Here is an 18,901-nt window from a genome sequence, read left to right on the forward strand (position 1 = left end):
TCAGCTGGGCCAGACAGAGTAGCAGCTTTATCATTAATGAAAGGGATTGGGGGGACATTGATTTTATTGATGCACCTTATGCAAATCACTTCATCGTGAATGCTAAGAAGCTAGTCAATGTACGACACTTGGAAATCACTGCTACATTACAATTTTCATGAGCCTTCGCTGTTTATTAAAGAACTAACTCACGAATCTTACGTTCTATTTGAGATTCCACGATGCTATTAGCACTTGGAATTTCTTGGAGATGTAGTGCTAGATTATGTTGTTACAACACATCTCTATTTCAAATATTCGACACTGATTCCAAGACTAATTACTTATTTGCGATCTACTTTTGTAAATAATTGCTCAATCTGAAGTTAAGGCTAGTGTGCTTGAGCACATTGTTCATGCCTCGCGCTAGACCTGCAAAATCAGATATGTTGTACTGTCGAGGAATATAAGAAATTGGATCTCGTGTCCACATTTGGATGGGAAAGTGAAACTACTTTCCCAAATGTGCTTGGAGGTGTTATTGAGTACCTTGCTAGAGTGAGATCTTTGTTGATATTGGCTAGCATTAGATACTACATTTATAAGCATAAGACCTCTTCTGGAATAGTCAGCCAAACAATAGAACTCTATCCAACAAGACAGTTAAGTGAACTACCAAAAAGAATTTCACGGGAAAAGATCAGTCCAATTTATTTAAGAATTCGACATTTGAGATATCAAAATTATGTTGGACTCTACAATATGAGTCCAATTTTATTTTAGGTTCTGAGAGACTACTTATATATTGTGTAATATATTTCTTTGAATAGGCATTTTAAAAATTTCATATATTCATGAAATATTCATAAAGTGATGATGATGTGGGTGAACTCTTCTTGGGAACCAAATTTTTTAATAAGATCTATAAAATCATTTCATGGAGATCAAACAAATTCTAAGGAGGTACACATCATCCTTAGTTTGAGTGACACTAATAACCCTTGAATCACGGAGAAATCTTAAGATAGAGGAAACAAGTAATAAACATATTTGTACTCACAATCTTTATGAACAAAATTATTCTTTTTTATTACTATTTGATTGCAATATATTTGTTTGTATTTGGGACAAAAAAATTTCAAATAAATTGGGACACTTAGTCTTACCCAATTTACCCTTCATCTTCTCTCTCACAAATCAAATGCAAATCTGAATCCACTAACTGCAAAGACTTAAACTCTATTTTTAAGGGTACTTCAAGTCTCGTATTCGAGTTTATCGAGTCTACACGCTGACAAGCTTAGAAGAATGGGGCATTTATAGACACCAAAATTTTGTGGAACTCTATGAGATGAACCACATCCACAAGAAAAGTGTAACAATTTTGAAAGTCACAATTAGTGGGAACATCCTCCCGAACGAGCTCAACACACTTTGTAGCTTAGGAATAATTTAAATTGGGTTTCAATATAATTGCGGTCAACATACGCAAATCATACTCATTCAAAATACAAAAATTCTTGTATTAAATGTCTCAACATTTAATAGATCGCCCAAATACTTAAGTATAGAAAAAAAGATTATTAATTTTTTTTATATTCTATATTTTTACATAAGCTATGGATCATTGTGGTACAAGCCAAGTGACTCTTTGCACAAGATATTTGGACAATAATAACTCCTGCACACCCACTAATTACCCAATGCTAATTAATCCAACACCAAACTAAGAAAAATTTAAGTGAATATTAAAGATAGTCGTATATTGATCATCTAGTATAAAATTACATTATGAGGCATTATGTGGAAGTTGTGATAAAGGCATTTGTCAAAAAAATATTGATGTAAACAACAACTACGTGTCAATTCTAAGCTAGTTGGGGTCAATTTTCTTAAATTTTTTGATCAGGGCGAGAAGGAATGGAGGTATAGATGGCATGTATACATCCATTACTTGGCCTAATAATTTAATTTTGAAGACATAAAGATCTTTACATGTTAGAGGTGCATTACCTTCCTAGAATAGTAGGTTCATGGAACATAATAAAAAGACAATACAATATATTTTTCACTAGAGGAAATTTCCTTTTGCATCAGAAATATAATTTTTTTAGCATGCAACCAAAACACTACCTGGTCGTCCATGAAGTCCATTGAGAACCATGAGGTATCAGGTACAATTTCCAGCGGTGAAAAAAAAATCTTGGTGATTTAATTTGTTTATGCCTTGAAGGAAAGACTTGCCTAGTACCACAATCAAGCAAGCAAGAATTATGGTTTACAAATAGAAAGGCAGAGGGAGAGTTACCAATTGATGTAATCGTAGATGCAATAACAATAAAGCGAACTACAATGAATCAAACATAATATACTATCAAGAAGTAGAAAGAAAGACAGAGATTCAGAAGAAGAAAAAATGATGATCTAGCAACTAAAAGATATTTGATTGCTAGAATAAACTCTAATGGTAAAAAGAAATTAAACTCATACAAGTGAAGAGTTTTCAAGAAGGTTCAATTGAACAGATATGAGGGTTTCCCCAAACTCACAAAGAAGTATAAACATAAAATTTTTATTCAAAAATCAACACCTAAAATAAATCCTAGTTTCTACTATTTATAATAGTAGATAAACTAACCCAAGTTAGTTACAATAACATCCTTGATCTAAAACAAAGAAAATTCTAATCTATTACTAATTTGAAATGTAGTAATCTCTTGTTTAAATTTCCATTTTAATCTCAAATCACTAATTATATATTAGTAATGTGTAATGTGTACATGTGTGATTTGGAATAGAGTAACATCTTCTAGGTAAGAAATTGAAGATTTTCCTTTGATTCTCTTATAGCCGATTTTTAATATCGAAAGAAAATTTCAAAATTCTAGATAAGTTTTTCAGTGAAAAAAGCTCTTTCACCTGGAGAAACAACAAAGAGTTAGAACGGTGATGAAAAAGAGAAGGAAAATATGGAGTTACATTACCTTAGTTGATTGTAACTTCTTGTTTGAGAAGAAGAGTCACAAGAACGTTGGATTAGAGAGCTGGAACAGCCCACAAGAGAAAAATAAGTTGAGTAACATTCAGCTGTGAACAAGGAGGCAACCCAGTGAGAAGAAAGAAAATGAGCTCAAGTGTAAGCTGCAATTAGCATTTATAGGTAGGGTTAATGAAAGTGGGTTTTACCCTAATCATAATAGAAATAAATTATTTTGATTGTTTTATTTGGCCTTGGGACTAAATTTTATTTTCATCTTTGGAATTAATAAAATGGCCTATACGACCAAAGAAAAATCTTTTTTTAAAAAAGGTTTTTGAGGGTAATATAGCAAATATCTGAATATTGTAAAGAAATGTCAACCTTATAATATTATCAAAATGGCTAACATATCTATGGAATTGTCATGATTTTCGTGAATTCCTCATTTTGTAAATACCTTCATCCCCCTTTCACAACTACAAATATTCGGATTTTGCGAGAATATAATTAATCGAATTTCTATCTACTGTAGATACTGATAGTATGGGAAATGTACTGATCACCAAGGATGAAGTAATCCGGAAGAGTTTTGTAGCTCCTCCAAAAATTTGAGAACAATATGAATTGAATTTGTTGATTGTCTCAATGAACTTCATGAACAATGACCAAGGATTATTTACTCCATAAAGGAATTTGGTAAACATTGAAACCCCTCTCATGTTCAAGTACTTATGTCACAGGCTTAAACGTAGAAATCCTTCCCTTTAATTTGAATCGCCATGCATGAAGGATGCACGAACAAGTAAAGTACATGTGGATGATAGATCGATGTCAGGTCTCCTACTTATCGATTATACTTTTCATCTATTTTGTAGCTACAAAAATAAATTATGTGCATCAAATAAGGAGGTCATAATATAAACATCTCGAGAAAAATGGTCCACATATACTTTCGTCATTAGCTAAAGGGAATATGGTGAATTTTTACCTTACCTACACTTTCATCTTCAATATTGACGTATCTTACTTTCTATAGGAATGACTATTTATGTAAGAAACTTGTATTTCAAGTGAAGAGGAGTTAGAATGTAATTGAGATGAAGTAAATTTCAAATAATTTACTATTTTGTATGGTCAAACTGATTTCACAATATCAATTTTAACCATAAATATTGAAAAGTGCATAAAAATATAGGTGAGATGCTTCCTCCTAAATTTACGGATAATATATTGGGATAACTAGAGAAATGAAAACTTTCAATTGATTGAGGATAAAGAATGAGAATTCCTAGAGTAGCACTGTTGAATAAAGAAATGATGGTTAAGAGTTCTTTTAAATTATAATTGATAGACAGGAGTCTTCACTCAAAAGTTCAAGAAAGAGCATTTAAGAAAATAAATTTAAGAAAATTATAATGGATAAACAACATTCCAGATTATTATTATAGAGTTCTTCACAACTTTCCTTTCCCATAGCTACCACTTCTACAAGTTCATCACTCATTATCCCATAATTGGTTAATTCATCACAAAGTTGCTTAGCTAAAATGCCAACTTCAACGTGTTCAACCCTTTCAAAAAGAGATTTCTACTCGCAGAACCAAGTTATTTATGATTAGTAAATAAAATATATTTCATTGAAATGGCTGGAAAAGTGCTACACACACATTAATATATCGTTGAGTTGTCAAGAGCATAGTTTTAGTTTAATAGCAAAAGAATGATTTGATTTTTCTAAAACTACAAAGCATAACTGGACGGAGCTCAACAATACTAGTAGGGAGTGTATCAATTTCACTTCCTTCAGAAATATGCCAAATGTATCGAGAGACAAATCAATCAATATGATATTTTCGTTGTTGTTGAAAATATTGTGGAAAACAGGCGATACATGCATATTTTTGTGGACAAAATTTTGACGATCACCCTTACTTTTTGTAAGGAAATTTGTCAAGATTTATGATAAATTTTTTAAACATCACCATCACTTATGCTAATAAAGTGTTGCTCAATATCATATTTTAGTAGTAAAAACATATTAATGTACAGTTGAGTCTCAGAGGTAAGGTGTACACAAATCTTACCCCTTTGCTGAATAAAAAGATTTTTTTCTAGTTGATCCACAATTCCAAAGATGGGTTTATCACTATTTATAGGGGAGAAATTTTTTCTTGCAATGAATAAGAAGATTACGGAGTAGTAAATTGGGTAGTTAAATGGCCTAGAGGTTAATTGCATAAGTTTGAAGACATATAAAGATAGAATAATTATTGAAATAATGGGGTTTCAATGGGATGTTATGGCCAATATGGTTGACCGCGTTCATTTAGTAAACAAACGATAATTACTCCCAACGTTCTCCTAACAAAGTAAGACCGTCCTTATTTACTTGAAATGAATAGGAAGAATACGAGATAGTTAATGGGTAGATGAATGGCTTAAATGCTACATGAATTACAAAACATAAAGTATAAAATAATGAAGTTTCAATGAGAAGTTACCATCATTGTTGACCACATTCATTTTCTAAACAAAAGATAATTATTCTCAACGTTCTGCTAAAAAGTAAGACCATAACTATTTATAAGGGAGAAATTATTCCTTCCAATGATTAAAAGGAAGATAACAGGGGCAGTAAATGATAGGTTTTAGCAAAGTGCAAATAGAAAACGACAAGAGAAAAATGAAATGAGGAGGAACCAATTTTGGAGGGAAAATGAAAATATATTTGCAAAGTGCAAATGAACACTAATTTATCCCATATAGGTAGAAGAAAAGAATTTTTTGTCCTTATATTAGGAAACACTTCCTTTACTTCTTAAATGTTTGAGAAGAAGGTGCCCCCTCGCGCCGTCTGTGCTCGATCGACCTCCGCTTCGGCTTCGAATTTGGATTTTAATTTTACAAATCATGTGACCTAAATCAATTTCTTTTCTCTTATAAGTTAATTCAGAATGAATTAAATAACAGAATTAATTTTGACGAAACAAAATTTATTTGAAATTCGCGTGCAACGGTCTTAACGGTTTGATTTCAAAAAAATTTCTCAAAAGACACATCTTTCCTAAAAGTTGTTATTTTTTCCAAAAGACACAACTTTCTGAGAAAAAATTGGTCTGAACATACTTGTCTGAACAAAAACGTTTCTTGCTGAACGTGGCTATAAAAGGAAGTCATTTTTCATTTTTTAAAAAATTGGAAATTTTTCTTCTTTGCATATATATTTTCTCATAAACAAAGTGTCGATCAACCTAGTCTGTGTGGCTTGTTACTGTTCTTACGTTCGCTGAAGTTATAGAAGTTTGAGATACCACTACTTCTTTAACAGGATAAATCTGTTTTATCTTGGGAGATATTATCTGTACCCTCGGGTACAATGGGGGATTAAATTTTCTTAAGTAGACACAGTAGTGTCAATGGACTCATATTAGAAGTACATTCTGTCAATTTCATCTTCATTCTGTTTGTGCAATTTTTACTAACCTTAATACATGTGATAACAATAAATTGGGTAGATAAATGTCATATATATTATATCAATTACAAATCATAAAAAGAAAAAACAATGAGTGAAATAATGACTTTTTAGTGAGAACCTATGGTCTTAACTGATCATTTCAGTCACTAAACTAAAGAAAATTACTTCCAACGTTCTACTAGAAAGAGTGGGCAACAGAGAATGATATGATAGGAGACAAATAACTAATAACTATTATTAAAATGATCAAATATACTAAAAAATTGAATATAAGTTTTTCCTAGAAAAAAAAGAGGTTGATGCAGATCATGTATCAAACAATTGTTCACATTATCAACTGAATTATGTTAATTCAATTATGTGACCTTTTTTTGTTCAAAATTAAACATAAAATCTTGAAATTAAAAAAGGCACATGACAAGGGTTAGGAGATTAATTATAGTCTCTGATCTACATTGATAATAAATTACGATATTACCTTTTTGTTGTAAACTTTTAATTAAAAAATGCATACACACACACACACATATATATATACATATATCTATCTATCTATCTATTTATCTATCCATCTATCTATCTATCTATCTATATATAATTTCACCCTCATATTGCTATTAATGAAAATTATAAACACTCGATAGAAATGAAGAATAAATTATGCATTTGAAGAGAGATTGTAAATAATCTTATAGACTTATTGAGAAATAATGGTCATTACATACAAAGAATTGCGAGTTGAAGAATCTTAGTAGTTATTTTGATTGACTAGCAGGAATTTCAATTTATCGGTGAGGGTTCGACTTCTACTTTGTAATCCCCTCCTCTATTTTCACTTTCTCTAACCCTAATTTTTTTTTTTTTTTTAAAAAATAAAAATGAATTTCTAGTTTGAAAAGACACCAACAATAATATGATGTTTTTTCTCTTGGAATATATCCGCAATTTGACTTGTCAGAATTTTTTTTTCCTTTTGAGATTTCTTTTAGTGTACCAAGAAAACAAATATGCACATAGTTTTGGACAATGAATGTAGAAACAACTAATGAAGAATTATTTGGAGCCGATTATCAAATCTAACAAAAAAAAGTGATATTTATAATAAAAACATGAATTAGCTAGGAAATTCTTTATTAAAAAGTATATAGCTAATAGTATTATTTGATAATTTTTCCCTATATATTTTAACAATTATGTTTTGATGTTTAGTGATAGTGGGATTATTAATTTGTAATGATAAAATGAAATAAAAAACATTTTATTTGAAAAAAAAAAATTTAGTGCAGATTGTACCAGCTTGTGATACTTTATTTGTCCTCCAACACTAAAGGTTTAGAAAAGATAATAATGTTAGGAAAAATACTACAAACTTGATATTAGATTGGAATTATAACGTAGTAAAGAATTATCACAAAAACTGTGTCATGGCGAGCCATTGCCTTAAAAGCAATTTTTGCTTGACTCCGATGCAAATGGTTATAGCCGGTAGCTCCCCAAGGTTTCATAGTTACTGTCAAACACGTGCACTCGTGGCTAAGAGTTTGGAGGTTGCGCAAAACAAAATGCCAAAAAATATTCAAAGAATATGATGTAAGGAGGGAAATTCTTTTTTCTTTTCCTTTATGGTTGAGGTTGTATTTTTTTATGCTCAGAAATTGTCATTCTTATATAGATATTTCAAGAGGAGGAGTTTCAAATAGAAGAGTTAATTTTTCTTTTTCATTTTAAGAGATGGATTGTCAAGATTAATGGCATTAAAGGCCATTATTTCACTATTATAGAAACATCTTGTTTGTTTATTTGAATGGATATGTTATCTCCTATGAAACGTATTATTGTTATTTCTTTGTATTAGACATAATTTACATAGTTAGAATTAAATCAACTATAGTATTAACTCAACAATCCCCCTCCAATGCAAAAATAAAGAGTAATAACTGAGTTTTGGACAAAAGGAAGGAACATGTACTTTAGTGTCAATATCATTCAATTTGAATTAACACATAGTGAAAATGGGACAACAACACAATATCCACAAAGTGAAGTACACTTGAACTGAATGGATATAAATTGAGACCTCGATAACACATACTATATCCTTAAATTTTAAGCAACCTCCGCAATACAAACAAAGTCCTTTTATGGTCATGCACACACACCTTAGGTCTTATGATTGCTCTAGAAAGACGACACAAGTCTTTCATAAAAGGAGACCATACCTTTACGCTCACGTAGGTGACTCCATCAAGTCTATCTCAAATTGATCATCTTTCGATTATAGAATCATTAAGAGAAAAATAAGCTCAGCCTTATAAAACACTGCCTCACACATTAGGGATAGAAATGTGGTGTATATTGACGCCTAACTGGTCCACCACATTACCTCAATCAATGGTCTTTATCCACATCCCCCTCGGCGTTTCAAGGATTTTTTTAGTTTCAAGCCCTTGGACATATAATCCTCCAAATTTCTTTTGGGCCGTAAATATTCCAAGGAAATAACACCCAGTTTCAACAACTTTTTAAATGCACCATGTCTCTTTTTTCCATTGTACACACTATTTTTGACAATTCCAATTACTACTTGTGAGTCACAGTGAAGAGAAATTTGTGAAGCTTGTCTTCTTCACAAAGGCGTATCTGCCAAAAGATTTCATAGTCACCCAGCTTCTTGCCCTGCCAACTCGAGAGCATTGAATTCTGATTCCATGGTAGAATGTGCTATAGAAGTCTGTTTAGAAGACATCCACGAAATAGCGCCTGCACCCAAAGTAAACACATAGCCACTGGTGGAGCTAAGTTCATCATTGTCAGTTACCCAGTTTGCATCACAATAACCTTCAAAAACAAATGCAAACACCAATTCATAGCACCTATCAAATACCTTAGCAACCGATGAAGAGCATTACAGTGTTCACTACGAGGATTATGAGTATATCTACTCTATCTACTAACAACATAAGCTATATCAGGCCCCGTATAGTTCAAGAGAAATATTACACCCCCAATTATTTTAGCATATTTAGTTTGAGAGACACTAGAATCATTATTCTTCTTCAAGTGTATGCTAGGATCATAAGGAGTTCTCACTGGAACTACATCAAAACAATCAAACTTTTTCAACATCTTTTCATTGTAATGAGACTGACAGAAAGAGAAAACATTAAGAGTTCTTTTGATTTTAACTCCCAAAATTACATTGCTTCACCAAGGTCTTTCATTTCTAATTTAGAAGAAAAAAATTCTTAGTCTCATTTATAACATTCACATTAGGACAGAAGATTAACATGTCATCTACATATAAACATGTAATGACACAATCTTAACCTATCATCTTAGAATAAACACATATATCAGATAAATTTACAACAAAGTCATTGTCCACTAATGTGATATTAAATTTTTCATACCATTGCTTAAGTGCTTATTTTAGTCCATACAAGGACTTTCTCAGTTTGCATACTTTATCCTCTTGTCTTGGAACCACAAAACCCTCAGGTTGAGTCATATAGATCTATTCCTTTAAATCACCATTTAGAAATGCTGTTTTGACATCCATTTTATGTACCACTAAGTCGTGAATTGCGGCCAAAGCAATAAAAGTTATAATGGTCGCTATTTTAGTCACAGGAGAATAAGTATAAAAGTAATCCCATATCTTTATATACAAAATTACTTCTTTTTTTTCCCAAATTTCTTTCCTTACAGTAAGTGGAGGATTGCCCAGTTCCGCTTCTTCCCGTCTATTGCATCTTCCCTGCAACAAAATCAGCTTTCTTTTGGTTAAAACCCCTAATCACAAGTCTAGCCTTATATTTCTTAATTGTTCAATCATGTCTCAATTTCTTCTTAAATATCCACTTTCTACTTATGGTCTTACACCCTTTAGGTAAATCATACATGCCCCAAGTGTGATTAGAAACTATGGAGTCTAATTCTCTTTTAATAGCCTCTTTCCAAAATATAAAATCTATTGATATCATTGCATCATAAGTCTTAGAGTCTTCTTCTATTGAATAAATAGACACTAATTCGTCATTTAAAATATTAATATCAAATTTTCAGTTAAGAAAATAGTGATAAAATCAGGACCAAAACTTGTCTAAATTCTACGATTCTTACTCCTTCTAATTTCATTTTCATGCTCATTAGAAACTACTCTAGAAGAAGGTACAACATGAAAATTAATAGACATAGACATAGAAGCATTATTTTGCCTATCACTCGGCACATTGTTTTTCAAAGGAAAATTATACTCAATAAATTCCGCATCTCTAGATTCACGAATAACATGATCATTTAGAGACATAAATCTATATGCAACACTACTTTGAGCATATCCAATAAGGATAGTATCAGAAGTCTTAGAACCAACATTAACTCGTTTAAAATAAGGTAGACCAACCTTAGCCAAACACCCACACACTTTATGAAGTTTCAAGTTAGGAGCAAACCCTTTCTATAACTCATCTAAGGTCTTGTCTTACTTCATATGCAGGACTCTACTAAGAATATAACCTGAAGACAAGACTGCTTCTCGGCACATATTGTTAGACAGACCAGAGCTTAAAAGCATAGAGTTCATCATCTCCTTAAGGGTTCTATTTTTCTATTCGGCTAAACCATTTTGTTGGGGAGCATATGGAGAACTAACTTCATGTATAATAACATTTTTTAAAAAAAAAATCTTCTAGAGTTTTAGTACTATATTCACCACCCCAATCAGATCTAAACTTCTTGATTTTCCACTTCTGCTTTAAATTTGAAAACATGCTTTCAGCTTCATCTTTGAATTTAAGAAGATATACCTTAGTATATCTAGAAAAAACATCAACAAAAGTAATGTAATACTTTTTCCACCTTTGCTAACAGTGTTATTGAAATCTGCTAAACCTCAATGTATTAGTTCAAGTAATTCATTCTTTCTACTTATAATAGATTTGAAAGGTTCTTGGCGTGCTTTGCTTCTACGCACACATGACATTTAGAAAAATCATCAGTTTTTATCATAGGAATTAATACAATTTTTCTGAGCATTTTAATAGAAGCAATATTAACATGACCCACTCTACCAAGCCACAAATTAATAGTCTCAACAATATAAGATGAATTTGAAATGCTTGCATTATTGACAATATCTTGAACAATGTTTAATACAAATATTCCTCCACTAAGATATCCCTTCCCAACAAAGTTTTTTCCGCAAGACATAATTATTTTATCAGCTTCAAACACAAGTTTAAGGCCTACTTTGTTGAGAAGTGCTCAGGAAACTGTGTTTCTACGGAGGGAGGGAACATACAAAACATAGTTCAAGGATAATGTCTTTCCAGAAGTTAATTCAAGGAAAACTTTTCCTTTAACCATTACTACAGCAGTAGTGGAGTTACCCATATATCCTCACTATCTATCAGTAGAATCCTCAAAGTCATGCAATAACTCTTTATTGGCACATAAATGCCTTGAAGCTCATGTGTCTAACACCCAGTCAATTTCATTTGCCACCAGATTTTCCTCAATGACTACACAAACAAACACTTCATTACCTTTAACATGATTGGCTTTGACATAACTTTGTCCTTCCTTCTTTGAGTCTTGCCCTTTTCTTTGATAGCACCTGACACCTTTGTGACTAACTTTTCCACAAACAAAAAAAGAGCCCTTAAGTTTTTGAATTTGACTCTGTGGCTTGTTGAAATGATATTTCTTCCTCATAAGTTCCTTTTTCGAGACTTTCTTCTGTTTGCCTTTTAACCTGTCTTTCACAGCAGTACCAGAAAATTAAACAAGATAAGCTTTAGAAGAATTAAGATAAAGTTCTTCCATCTTATCTTTGAGACGGTTAGCCTCTTCGGTTCTCATGTGACTTATTGGTTCTATGAGGTTAAATTATTTTTCTTATGTTTTAACTGAATTTTATAATCACCCCAAGATTGTGGAAATTTTTTAAGAAGAACATTAGTCTAAAATATATCACATATCTTCATGTCCTCGTTGAGAACATCAAAAGTAAAGTTCTCATATTCATGAACTTGTTCCATTATTGGCTAATTATCAACCATTTGAAATTTAATCCACTGACTGACAAAATATTTTTTCTTTCCTGCATCATCAGCAACATATTTCTGTTCCAAACTATCCTTTATTTTTATGGCATATTTATAGTTAAAAATAAATAAAACAAAGGATTAGACATATGATTTAGCAAATTTCCTCAAAAAATTTTGCTATCCTTTTCAAACTTCTATTTAACAACATCGTCAACAGCTATAACATAACTATAATCAGTATTAGTGTTAGAACTATTCATAGAAGGTTCTTTTAATAAAACATAATAAACTTCATGTTCAAAGAATATTAAATGATTTTGTGACCATCGTTTAAAATTATTTCCATCCAAAGGCTCATGTTTTGACAAATCATTAAATGTTTTGTTAAATGAAATAGCCATTTATCAATATTATATGTTAGGAAAACCGCTTTCAAATTTGTTGGGAAGAATACTACAATATTGATATTATATTGGAATTATAAAGTGGTAAAGAACTTATCACAAATACTGTGTCGTGGCAAGCCAATGCTTTGAAAGCGATTTCGGCTTGACTCCGATGCAAATCGTTACAGCCGGTCGCTCTCAAGGTTCCACAGTTTCTCTAAAAAACGTGCACTCGTGCCTAAGAGTTTGGAGGTTGCCCAAAATCAAATTTCCAAAAATATCCAAAGAATATGATGAAAGGAGGGAATTTTTTTTCTCTTTTTCTTTGTGGTTGATGTTGTATTTTTTATGCTTACAAATGTTTATTCATTTATATATATTTAAAGAAGAGGAGTTTCAAATAGGAGAGTTTATTTTTCTTTTTAATTTTAAGAAACAGATTTTCAAGATTTATGGCATTAAAGATCATTACTTCACTTTTACAGAAACCTGTTGTTTGCTTATTGGAACAGATATGTACTCTTTTGATACATAATGTTTTTATATCTTTGCATTAGACTTAATTAACATTGTTAAAATTAACTCAACTATCGTATTAACTCAACAAATACATCTTTGAATATATTTTGAATCTCGTAGATCATTTTTATTCTATAAAAACCGTCATAAATGTGGATAAAAAAAAAATTAGTGAAAACTAATAATTCTTCACACATCGTAAGTAAAAAATATTTAAAAAGAAATAATGAGAGATTTATGAAAAAGATGGAGTATCATTTAGTTTGTCCAATAATCTCTATAAATCTTTGTAAGTTTATATATCACAACTTTATGAATGCACTCTCATCATCTTCTTCATCAGTAAAATTTGACTTATCTAGACACTTACAACGCCCTTTTAAATTTTCATACTTAAACCTAACATTCTACTTACGAAAATTGAGAATACATCGACGTCAATTGGAAATGGAATGTGAGAATTTTGCAGCCCTCATTTCTGATTTTCTAATCCATGATGCCGCACTGAACATGCCAACACCATATCTTCTTCAACTATCTCCATTTTTAAAGAAAAGTTTTGAGTGTTATTTTAGAAGATCTAAATCACTTGGTAAATTATGATCAAATTTTTTTCTTCTTCAAATAGACATACCTTGCATTAATGAGTAGTTGTTAGATTCATAAAAAAATTAATTTGATCAAATATGAATTAAATGAATCAAGACCATTTAAGGCGAATGAGGTAAAAAGAAATATGTGTTTTCTTGTTCATTGTTATTTTCTCATAAAAGTCATGGTATATATCTTATATTCACTTTCTTTAAATAACATTTCTTTTTATAATATTAGTGTTTTGCTATGAAATTTTTCATTTTTTCAAAGTTGAATTTGAATATTTCAATCAGTTTTAATGAAAGAACTTTCCAAACTTTATTTTGTAAAAACAGAAATGAATCAACAATGTTTCAAAACATTATTCAAACATTATTTATGTCGGCCTCCTGCTCCAAGTCTGGAGGAATATCTATTTATTTTTCGTAACTCACCACACTCATAGTAGGACTAGGAACCACCATGTACTAACAAAAATCCAAATACATTGAATGGTAACCGTAACCTGAAGACCTTTAATAGCAACCCTGAAAAGTCTTGACCCAAGTTGTAGAAACTTTGTCCAATATTACATCCCTTAGACACTTACATAACTGCATGAACATGCATACTAAACCGAGGATGAATATCCTTCCTTAATGATCCCCCTCCAGATGAGGTACTACTAAAATAACAACAAGGGCAAGACTTCTTGTCTGTCAAATCCCTAAATTCAATGCGGCGCATAAGCTCCATGACCACCTTTGACTGCTCTTTGAAAAGAAGCTTCAGACAAGGTTGTTTGATAAGTTGCTTCAACGGATATAATAAGTCAAACTTCTCATGTATTGAAAAATTCTTAGTCTCATCTTGTAAAATCATCAAAGCATGGTGAGACAATGCATGAAATCTTTCAAAAAAATAGACCTGAAATTAAGTCAAGTTCTCAAACTGAAGTTACAGGGAATGAACATGTTGTTCTAGTATCGACATCAGACTGCCACCACTTCCTAGATAGGCCCCAGATGTGAAAAGTAGTGTAATCCACTCTGTCGGACTTCCCAAACTCCACATTTTGTAACATCTCATGACAACTCACAAGAAACAATTTAATGTTAAATTTCAGTAAATCTTGTGTGTGTATATCTATCTATTTGGCGATAAATACTACTTAGAAGGTATGAGATGACCCTAAAGACACTTGATCTATATTTACTCTCTCTTGTTAATAAATTTCGTCAAACGATCTATTTGACTATTCAATGAAGTATTTGATTAATGAACGTTCAGTTCTTTCAACAATGTCGAATGGATTCTGACCAATTCTTCAACTCGGATCAAACTAATAAAACCCCAAATAAATTATAAATTTTAGTTAGGATTCTAGGAGACAATTTCTTTGTAACAAATTGTATGTATTGAAAATAAACTCCAACTAAGAAATAAATATGAAGAAAGAAGAATATGTTACTAATTAACAGTTTGAGTACAATTTGAGCATTTCTTGATTCTTCTGTAGGATAATTTGCACCTGAAATGGATTTTATTTGATTTTATGTAAAGAGGATTTGTGGACTTTCATGAATTATTTGTTGTCACAAACAGTCCGCCCACATCTTGATCTATTTGTAAATGTTCCATGAGTTTATGAAATTTTCGAGATCCCTCTATAAGGGATATAATACCCTTTATAAAGTGTGAGTTAGGATTAGTCTTCAAGAATTAGGATCAATCTTCAATAATTTTAAATGAAGTTGGACTCATCTTGTAGAGTCCCACACAATTTTGATGTCTACAAATGTCGAGTCTCTGTCTCATGAAGAAACTGATTTCTTTTTTAAATAACCTTTATGTGCACATAGTTCACTTAACTCTCTTATCGGTTTGAGTTTACTATTTGAGGTGTAATCAACGGTTCCAGGAGAGATCTTAAGGGATCTCACCAACAGAGGACCCAACAACATCTCCAAGCACGTTTCAGATTCCCATCCGAATGTAGACATATGATGCAAATTCTCCAAAATCCTCAACGGTACAACATATCTGTCTTTGCAGATTTTGCGAGGCATGGAGAAGGTGCTTGTGCATGCCAGGTTTAAGTGCATATTGAGCATATTAATAACTGTTTACAAAAGCTTACCTCAAATAATTAATTAGTCATGGAGTCTGTTCGAATATTTGAAATAGATATGTGTTGCACCAACATAATCTAGCACTGCATCTCCTACAATTCCTAGCGTTAATAGCATTGTTGAATATGATCCGTGAGTAAGAGTTTCAACAAGCCATGAAGGATCATCGAACTTGTAAGTAGCAAGGTTTCAAAGTATTAGACATTAATTGGATTCTCAGAATAAACAAAATCAATGTGCAACCCAATCAAATTTATAAATGGTAAAGTCGCTACTTCCCCAGGTAGACACCTATTACTTCCTCAACCACATTAACTACTTCTTACTATTTCTAATCTTTTGCCTTAGCCTACTATACCTTTTTATTGAAGTCAAATGGAACTCTTGGTCGAAGAACTTGAGAATTATCATCAGGAATGATTCACATTAGAAGATCAAATGGTTCATTATGCATAAATTTCATATTTTACGAGCGTATCCAAAGTTGCAAAGTGTAACCTTGGAAATGATTTTATCTTCTTAATTCTGAGTAAACCCTCGTGCTGACTTTCATAATTCCTAACTAGTTGTATACTAACATCACATTTTAGAAAAGAGTATCCAAGTTTCCCATGTGATATCGAATGAAACTCTTAGAGGCATTTCTTTGTTGTCATTCCTTCAAAAATCTTACCAGTTGGGATACAAAGTTTTAGTTTGCAATGATCCAAAAGTATTCTATTCAAGTTTATTTAGTATGAATGCTTCCCCAATAAAGTCTAAAGGTTCTTGCACGGCAGATAGTTATTGAAAAAATATTCTTGACCTCGAGAATCTTATGAATTCTAAGGTATATACGTATAGCAATGAATCTGTTCGGTGGAGTGTGGGGATTCACTACCATATGTGTATACCTAGAATTCATAATATTCTTGACGTCAACGATAACTATCCACCGTGCTAGAAATTTTAGACCTTATAGGGAAAGCATCCATGCCGAATAAACTTTAAAAGAATGATTTTGAATTACCACAAAGTAAAACTTTGTATCCCAACCGCTAAGATATTTGGAAGTAATGACAACAAAGAAATGTCTCCAGAATTTTTATTTGGAATCACTTGAAAAGCTTGGCGTCTCTTTTCTTATATATGCTATAAGTATACAATCGTTTAAGACATATGAAAATTATCATGAGGGTCTTCTCAACATTAAGAAAAATAAAATTATTTCCAATGTTGCATCGTTCAAGCTTGGATGTGCTCATAAAATTCAGAGATTTATCCGTAATGAACCATTATATCTTAAAGTGTTGACAATTCCTAGAGATAATCCTCAAGTTTACAACTTGACAATAATTTCTTGATGCCTTGAGTAGAAATGTGTTGTAGGGTAGAGTATAGGAGATTCGAAACAAGAGAGTAGTTGATGTGGTTGAGGCACTAACAGGTGCGTACCTTAGCTCGGACGGGCAACGTAGCAGCTTTATCATTTATGAAATGGATCGGTATGGACATTGATATTATTGATGAACCTATATTATGGCACTTCATCATGAATGCTAAGAAGCTAGTCGATGTACGATACTTAGAAATCACTTCTACACTTCATGTTTCACGACCCTTCGCTGCTTGTTCAAACGCTAACTCACGGATCTTACGTACTACATGAGATTCCACGATGCTATTAGCACTTGAAATTTCTTGGAGATGTAATTCTAGATTATGTTATTACAACATATCTATATGTAAAATATTCGAGGCTGATTACAAGACTAATTACTTATTTGTGGTCTACTTTTGTAATTAATGAATGATATACGCAATCTGCAGTTAAAGCTAGACTGCATGAGCACATTCTTCATGCCTCGCCAGATCTGTAAAGGCAGATATGTTATACAGTTGATAATTTTTTGAAATTGGATATTGTGTTTACATTTGGATGGGAGAGTGAAACTACTTTCCCAAATTTTGTTGGGGATGTTGTTAAGTACTTTATTGGTGAGATTTTTGTTGATTCTAGCTTTGAAAAAGATACATAATACATTTTTAAACATAAGGCCTCTTCTTTTGTGTGCATCTCCAAGCTTTGGGGAGATAAATACTACATAGAAGGTAAGAGATGACCCCAAAGGCACTTGATCTATCTTTATTCTCGTCAGATTAATTAATTTCTACAAAAGATTTATCAGACTACGGAAAGAATGATTTGATCAACGAATATTCATTTTTTTCTTCAATTTCTAACGAATTTTACCAATTAATCAAGTATAATTGAACTAATCAAACATTAAAAAAAATTATGAATATTTGTTAGGTTCAAGGAGACAAAATTTGTTTGTACTAAATCTTATTTATGGAAAATAAACTCCGACCACAAAATTAGTATGATGAAACAAGAATATTTTATTAATTAATAGTTTGGGTACAATTATATCCTTCTCTTGATTCTTCTAACGGATAATTTGCACCTTAAATGAATTTTATTTGTTATCCATGTAAATAGGTTTCTATGGATGTTTTTTTTAAAGAATTTGATTATCAAGAAGAGTCCACCCACATCTTGATATCTTCATTAATTTTCATGAATTTATGAAATTTTCAAGATCCTTCTCTAAGGGATATATTACACTTTATATAGTGTAAGCTAGGAGTAGTTTTCAAGAAGGCCTAACTGAAATTTGACTCATCTAGTAGAGTCCCACACAAATTTGATGTCTACGAATGTCGAGTTTTTGGACCTAGAATCAACAAAGATCGCACAAACAACGAACCCAATAATATCTCCAAACACATTTTGGAAGTAGCTTTTGTTGGGTATGTATCCA

General features: G+C 31.6%; 1 pseudogene; it reads left to right on the forward strand.

The window, feature by feature from the left end:
• The first annotated feature begins 17,091 nt into the window (after positions 1–17,091).
• On the forward strand, positions 17,092–18,115 carry LOC107019520 (annotated as a pseudogene).
• Positions 18,116–18,901: the final 786 nt, after the last annotated feature.

This window comes from Solanum pennellii, chromosome 1 (genome assembly GCF_001406875.1).
Source record: "Solanum pennellii chromosome 1, SPENNV200".
NCBI classification, from domain to species: domain Eukaryota; kingdom Viridiplantae; phylum Streptophyta; class Magnoliopsida; order Solanales; family Solanaceae; genus Solanum; species Solanum pennellii.